Source organism: Ailuropoda melanoleuca, chromosome 5 (assembly GCF_002007445.2).
Source record: "Ailuropoda melanoleuca isolate Jingjing chromosome 5, ASM200744v2, whole genome shotgun sequence".
NCBI classification, from domain to species: domain Eukaryota; kingdom Metazoa; phylum Chordata; class Mammalia; order Carnivora; family Ursidae; genus Ailuropoda; species Ailuropoda melanoleuca.
The window spans coordinates 29,063,006-29,071,372 of NC_048222.1; positions in this window are offsets into that span (position 1 = coordinate 29,063,006).

Below are 8,367 nucleotides of genomic sequence, written 5' to 3' on the forward strand. Positions count from 1 at the left end.
ACCTCAACCTAAACCTCACAATTTATTCAAAAATTAACTCCAAGTGAATCATAAATCTAAATGTTAAGTGTGAAACTATAAGACTTTTAGAAGGAAACATAGGAGAAAATCTTCACAACCTCAAGTTAGACAGAGTTCTTAGATATGACACCAAGAGCACAATCCATAAAGAAAACAATAGATAAAGTGGACCTCATCAAAGTTGAACAGTTTTGCTCTGTGAAGGATGCTATTAAGAGAACAAAAAGGCAAGCTACAGAGTGGGAAGCAAATATTTACAAATCACTTGCATCGAGAATATATAAAGAACTCTCCAAACTCAACAGTAAAAAACAACAACAAAAAAAAACCAAAACACATGTTTTAAAATGAGCAAAAGCCTTTAATAGTTCACCAAAGAGGATACATGAATGGCAAATATGCACATGAAAAGATGTCCAACATCATCAGCCATCAGAGAAAAGCGGATTAAAATCACAGAGGAGGGGCGCCTGGGTGGCACAGCGGTTAAGCGTCTGCCTTCGGCTCAGGGCATGATCCCGGCGTTATAGGATCAAGCCCCACACCAGGCTCCTCCGCTATGAGCCTGCTTCTTCCTCTCCCACTCCCCCTGCTTGTGTTCCCTCTCTCTCTGGCTGTCTCTATCTCTGTCAAATAAATAAATTTTAAAAAATAAAAATAAAACAAAATCACAGTGAGGTATCACCACACACCAAAAGAACAGCTAGAGCTAAAAATGTCGGATGCAGATGAAGATCTGGAGCAACTGGGATTCTCCAAGCTGCAGGTGGGAATGCAAATTACACAGCCACTCTGCCAAACAGCTTAGCAGTTTCTTATAAAGTTAAATATGCACGTGTCATAGGACCCAGCAGTCCCACTCCTGGGTATTTATTCTAGAGAAATGAAAACTCATAGGCGCGCGCACACACACACACACACACACACACACACACACTGTAGATGAATGTTAATAGCACCTGTATTCCTAATCATTGAAAATTGGGAACAACCCAAATACCCATCAATAAGCAAAGGGATACACAAGCCGCTGTGCGTCCATTCAGTGAAATACTGGTTCTCGGGAAAAGAGGCCGAGATAAATCCCAAAGGCATTATGGCAAGTGACAGAGTAAGATCGCATCCCCATAACATTCTGGAAAAGGCAACACTGTGACAATAGAGCAGAGCTCAGTGGTTGCAGGGCTTAGGGCTGGGGGGTAGGATGATTGCACAGGGGAGTCTGGGGGCTAATGGAACTGTTCAGTGTCCTGACCGTGGTGGTGATGCCACCAATCTCTGCATGTGTTAAAAACTCATAGAATCGTACGCACTCCCCCCCCAAAAAAATTCCAGTTCTCTGTACTTCAATTAAATATTTTTTTCCCGTAATTTGACCATGTTATTCTGCTGCTGAAAATCTTTAAAGGCTTCCCAGTGGGGTCCAGCAAAAGCCAGACTCCTCACCTGGCAGGGTCTCCAGCCCTCATCTCCTACCGGCCAGCCTCCTTTCCCGCCAGCGGCCCTGCCTTCTGCACAGGAGCCTTTCTTTTCTCAGTTCTTTGCAAGTGCAAGCTCTCTCCCGCCTCAGGGCCTTTGCCTAAGCCGGCTGTCCTGCCCTGAGGCTTCCTTCCGCCGTCTGCAGCCACCCGTGAGTTGCAAGAAGGGAGTGCGTGAGGAGGCGCCCTCTGACCTCCCTCCCCGCGCGCCCCCAGCTACCCTGCCAGCCCTCCCCTGCTCCAACTGCCCCTGAACTTGCCATGGTCCCCAAGGACCAGGAGTTAAAGACGCAGAATGTAAAGTAAACCTCAGAACACACCGCTCACCGAAGGTCTTCAAATTTGGGCACCTCAGACACACGGGGGAGCGGGGAGGGTGGCCCTGAATGCAGATACGAGTGGTCACCCCGGGGCTAGTACGGGAGGTGCGGCCCCAGAGGCCAGCGCCGTCTCCGCACCCCCAGCCTGGCCCTCGGAGCCGCAGCACAGCTGCGTGGGAAGCTGGGAAGCGCGAGGCACAGCCCTCTCTTTACAGGCAATCGGGAACCTTTTCATTGTATTCCTTTTAAAGGAAAACGGGAAACAAGGCTGATTTCTCTCTGCCAGATTCCAGGGCTCAGGGCTCTGGAAAGCACGGGACACCGCAGGGTAGAGCGCGCCCGGCACTGTGCGCGCCTGGGACCCTGAACCTGGGCCACGGGCGCCCGACAGAGGGACAGAAAGCTGGGGTAAGGACGCTGAGCACCTGCAGGGACACCTTCCCCCAAGGCGGCACCTCCCCGTTCTGACTGCCCATCACCCCCTCCTCAGCTGTAAAGAGCCATTCAGGACCTGAGGGATCTCCCACTGTGCCGCGCATACACACACACACACACACACACACACACACACACACGCACACACGCCTCATCCATCCACGGGGAGGAGGCGCCTTCCTCCCAGCCCCACTCAAGACTTCAGACCCTAGGGTGTACAACCGGGGTGCAAGGATGCTGGGGGTGGGTAAGAAAAAGGGTGGAAAGACCTCAGTAGACCATTCTCCAAACCTAGGCTGCTTCCCCAAGGCCCCCGAAGGTTCCTGGAAGGGGCAGAGGGGCCAGTCATCCAAAGAGAGTCAAGACCCTGAAGGATAGGAAATGTGCTGCGTGGAAGGCTTGAGCTGGCCAGAGGCCTGAGGAAGACAGACCAGCCAGGACTCAACCCCGGATCTCTGCTTCTAGTTGGTTCTACCCTCAAAACATCCAGAATCCCAGCCCTTCTCTTACCTCCATTGTCCCTACGCTGGTTCAGGACCCCATCACCTCCTACCTGGACAGCTGAAGTTGCTTCCTCACTGGTCCAACTTCTTCGCCTGCCCTCTATACTCAGTTTCCCCTTGGAAGCCACAGAAACCTTGGTCAAACCTTGTCCAATCCTGTCACTCCCCTGCTCAGAGCCCTCTCCTGCCCCCCATTTCTTCCCGGTGAAACATGGTGCAGATAAGGCCTGTGTCCTCACGTGTCCCTGACCTCATCCCCCCTCCCCGCTCTCCCCTCAAGCACCACACTTCCACTTACTCAGCCCCTGCTGCTCAAACAGACCAATCTTGCTCCCACCTCGGGGTCTTGACACTGGCTGTTCCCTCTGCCCCCATGCTTTTCCCCAGATACCCATGTGCTCCCTTGCTTGCTTCAGGGCTCTGCTCAGATGTCTTTTTCTCAGAGAGGCCCTCCCTACAGCCCCCTCTAAAAAGCAGCACCTCCCCTCCTGCTACTGCACGCTCAGCGTCCCCCTCTCTGTCCACCATGCTGACCAGCTTCTAAGCTTTGGCTTAACATCAGCTCGGCGAGGACAAGATCTTTGCTGACATCACTGTGTGTCCCCACACATAGCAGGTGTGCAATCCATATCTGTTAGAAGAATATGGGATCCCAGGTCAGGATTCCCCCTCCCACATCTCAGCTCCCTCTTGCCTTTCTCCCCCTCAAGCTCCACCCACCACCCACTAAGAGGACCCCTGGATGTGGAGTAAGGTGGGGAGGGAGCCAGAGCCTGAGCCACTGCCCCCAACACAAGCCTGGGATTCAAGCTGGGGCATCGGGCCCCTGTCCCCCAGAATCATGCTCCTCATCTCCTCAGCCGTGTGCCTCACCCTCCCCTGGCCCCCTCCACCTCTCCCCAACTGCTCCTCTCCCCTGGGGGCCCCCTGGCACACTGTGGGTGAGACGAGCAGAATTGTCAGGACACGTGCTGCCATGCCAGGGGCTCAGCATGGTCTCCCGATACTCTACCAGGCCTCACGATACTCTCTGTGCCCATTTTAGAGGTGAGGAAACTGAGGCCCAAGAGGCTAAGTGACTTGCCCCAGAACATGTAGAGAGTGAGATTGCTACCCATGATGCCAGACGTGGGGACCCCTTTTCCTGAAGCCACACATCCAAGTTCCAATCAGCCTACAGCCCTTCCATGCTCTGTAAGTCAGGAACTGCCTGGTGACTATTCCCCCACTCAGCCCTTCGTCCTCCCTAACCCCAACCAGGCGGCCCCGCCATCAGCACAGGAGCCGTGGTTACCTGCGAGGGAAAGGGAAGGAACTGTTGTCTATCGGGTTGCCACCACGGGCTGATTATCACGCCAAGCATTTTACACGTATCACCCCTGTAAACCTCACCATGACCCCGTTATACAGATGAGTAGACTGAGGCCAGAGTGGTTAAGTAACATGTCCCACACTGCTCAGCGTGTAAGCGGCGGAAAGGGGCTTCTGGACCAGCTCCCGTATCCCAAGATGGTCTACAAGTCCCTGAGGCTTTCCTGTCTTTCCTGCCGAAAACTCCAGTGCCCCCTGCCCTGGGGAAAATGTCCCTGCCAGCCCGTCCGCGGGCAGGAGAGAGAGAGAGCAGAGGCAGGCCAGGCCCTGCTGAGAGAGGGTGGCGAGGGCAGCTGCTGTGCTTATGAATTCTCTGCCTCGGTGGGTCGGCCGCCCCAGCCGGAGCCCGCAGACTTACCATCCAGTCTATTAAATAATTCTATCTGGGAAGAACCTGGCATTCGAAGGACCGTGCTGATGGGCCTCTAAGATTTAATTGCTCTACTAAACGAGATCAGAAATGGGGGTGGGGGGTTGAGCGGGGTGAGCCCAGATGAAAGGATGGCTGGGTTTCAGGAGGTGAGGGGGGCACAGCAAACACATTTCTGTCAGCCCTTGTCAGCCTGGCATCGCACACCTCCCGGACAGACCACGGGAGTTGGTGGGAGCCCCCAAACCTGAGCCCTCTACACCTCCCATCACCTGGCGAGTGTCGGCTCCCTTGTGGCTTGCCATCCTGCCCCTCCTTCCCCACCCCACAGGCTCCTCCAGGCCAGTCACACCAGACACCTTTCCCGAAGGTTCCCTGCACTTCCTAGCCTTTTGCTCACGCAGCCTCTTCCTTAAGGTGCTGTTCTCCCTTCACCAAGCAAACTCCCCCCACCTACCAGAAGCCCTCCCAGGGGCACCTGGGGGGCTCAGTCGGTTAAGTGTCTGACTCTTGTTTTGGGCTCAGGTCATGATCTCAGGGTCGTGAGATCGGGCCCCATGTTGGGCTCTGTGCTCAGCGTGGAGTCCTCCTGAGATTTTTTTCCCTCTCCCCCTCCCCCAGCTTGTGCCCTCTCACTCACACTCTCTCTCTCTAAATAAATACATAAATAAAATCTTAAAAAAAAATTAAAAGCTCTCCCAAAGCCCCCAGACAGAGCCAGCAGCCCCATCTTCTGTGGGGTGGGACCCCTGCAGGAAAAGCCAGAGTTCCCCTAGGGTTCTGAGAAACGCAGAGCTGCGTGTCTGCTGCGGTCATTGGCTAACACTGTGACCGGATAATATTTTAATATCTTAAAAGCTCTTTTTCCAATTTTCTCCCTCCCTGCATTTCTCCCTCCACCTTTCTCTCAGCTAAGTAGGTAGCCAGCGCTGGGCCTCACTCCCCTGGAAAGTAGGGTCTAGTGAGGGCCAGAAACAGGGTCCCTCCTCTGTGCCCCCTTGCCCTAGTATCTTCCTTTTACATCATTGAGACCCAGAACCTTCTGCCTTCCGGCTGGCTTTCCCTCCGAGCAGGTTTCAGGTCTTCCCACATGCTAGAACTCCTGCTGCCGCCCCCGCCCCCATACCAAGGCTTCCCTGGCTACACAGCCACTCCTCCCCCTCTACTTTCCCCTTGCAAACCCCTCTTTCCATTTCCCCACTCAAGGCTCCAAGCTTCTGTGCTTAAAAATGAAGTCCCCCATTTCTCAGGAAATCATCTCTGAAAAGCATGCCCAGCTCCAAAGCTCTGAGCTCCTTGATGACACACACATTTGTGGAGTACCCACTGTGTGCCAGGCACAGTGCTAGGAGCAAGGGACACAGCAGAGAACAAGGCAGATGAGGTCCCTGCCCTGTGGAGCCGACATTCTAGCGTGGAGAAACAAAATACTCCATGAAAGAGTAAGTAAACAAGACAGCTGTAGAAAACATGAGATGTGCCGTGAAGGAAAGAGAACCCAAGTGACAGAACAGGTGGTGACAGGGCAGGAGAGGCTACACTGGATGAGGTGGTCAGGGGAGGCTGTCTGGGGAGGTGACCCCTGAGCTGAGACCTGAGACTGAGAAGCAGCCCGCTGTGCAAAGCTTTGCAGGAAGGAACTTCCCAGTAAAGGACCTATAGTAAGTGCAAAGGTCCTGAGGTAGGGCGTGCTTGGATGGGGGTGGAGAGGCAGACCAAACACTGGGGTTGCTGAAAGATAGAGAGAAGGAGTGAGTGATAAGAGATGAGGTTGGCATTTTGATCCCCAAACCTTCACTCAATCAAGGCCATGTCTGGGGGCCGTTTGGAAAGGGGGCCTTGAGTCTTGCTGGGCTAGCCAGATGGCCTCTTTCTGTGTTGAAGTCAGAGAGTCCGTAGGGCAGACACACATGATAGAAATGCAGCCAACAGGCATCTATGTGACCCCATAAATAGCCTTAAAGCCCGGCAGGCCCCAGAAAGGAATTCTGGTAGAGAAGACAGTTCAGGGGCCAGGGTAGCCATGGCCTCGGGGGCTCTTTGCCAGATTACAGAGCAGAGCAGGATCAAGGATGGAACCAGCTCCCATCTACCAGTCCCTCTGTTCCCAGCAGAAGATGCCACCATCTTTGTGTATTGTTCTCCTACCTGTGGCCCCTTCTCCCACAGTATTTCTGCTCACCCGTGGCCCCCTGCATCAGACACCTGCACACAACGTCTTCTGAAGGTGACTGGGTTCCCCCCCTCACCACCACGGCCTCTCTTCCAGACCTCCCTCCTAGGGGAGGACCAGCCAGAATGTTCCGGCTGCCCGTGTTTATCCCCACACCACAGTGAACAGATAAGCTCCTTCCCCACCGCTGGCCCGGCTCCCCAAGCCTGTGGTCTGTGTGTCCGGAGAGGCAGGGGCTGTAAATCTGAATCGCGACCCCCTCACCCCACCTGGCTTGGAAAGGGCGCAGGGGTGGCAGCCGAGGTCACTTTGCTATGGTGACATTCCAGCATTCTCAACAGCAGAGCTCTTTTCTCGAACAAAATTGAGGTAGAATTCCAATGGGCAAAACAGATAAAAGTCGTGTTTTGCTGGTATAAGTGCACTTGATACGCTCACACGTATGCCATATTCTTATTGTAATAAGAGAGAACAATTATAACAAGATTAGATAAGATGAGAACAAGGTTGTTCTGTTGACTGTAAAATAAAACTAAGGGCTTATGGATGACGGTTTCTGTCCTTGCTTCCAACGTGTTTCACATTTTGTTTGTGTTGTACACAATTTATTCGTGCAGATAAGTAATGGCAAGTTAAAAGAGGCTGTTTCCCCTATTATCCCTCCTTGCAATACTCTTCAATTAAACACAGATGCAGGACAATCTTTAGCCCCAGGTCCACTCAAAGCAAACTTTCTGGTGATTTCAAATGGGTTAAAAGTTGTGTAACCTAATCGCTAGCCTCTATCTATTTTTAAATACTGCTTTATCGTAAAAAACGATACCAGAAATGAACTTGAGTCAAACATTTGTGGGCTCTGCAGTGCCTCCAGAGGACCCAAAGGGGTCCATGCAGCCACATCTCACTCAGCAACCCCTCCACCTGGGGCCCTGAGCCCTGCCCCCCAAACCCAGCTCATTCCCTGTTTCCCAAGCACTAAGACAAGCTCAGAGTCGGGAAAGACCCCAGGGCTATGTAGTACAAAGCCCATCTTCTGCAGGAACTCCTCCATAGCCCCCCAACAGCTACTCCCCCAGGCTCTGCTTGAATGCCTGTAATGATGGAGAGCTCACCACCTTCTGAGGCTGCCTGGCCTGGTCCATTATAGGGCCGCTGTACTTGTTAAACATGGCCTCCTCTCTGAGCCTCTTTCCTTATCTATAGGACAGACATAATAATATTTCTCAAGCCGGGCTGCTGTGAAGACCAAATAAGATGACACAGAGCTGATACATAAAAAATGTACAGCAATGCTTGTGTCTTTCTCTGCCCCCAGAGCACCCTGTTTTAGAGGAACAGACAGCCTTATGCCTGCAGAGATAAGTTCCCTGTGTGGAATGTGCTTTGCAGAATGGGCAAGGGGTGGGGGTGGGGTGGGGCATTCGAATTCCCCCCGGGGGTGGGGGGGTCCCTAAGGGAGGCCTGCCTGGAGAGGCTGCCCACAGGAACAAAGAGCATGGTGCACTCCCCCCCACCTCCCTGTGAGCTTCTGCAACTCCAACCCAGCCCCAGCCCCCTCCCCTCACTGGCCTCAGAGCCTCATCTGTCTTCCCTCCTGTCACCAGAGCTGGAGGCTTGTCCCAGGTGCAAAGGGATTAAATCCCAGGGCTAGCCTCGCCCCCACCCACGAGCTGGCACTTCATTACCCTCCTGCCCA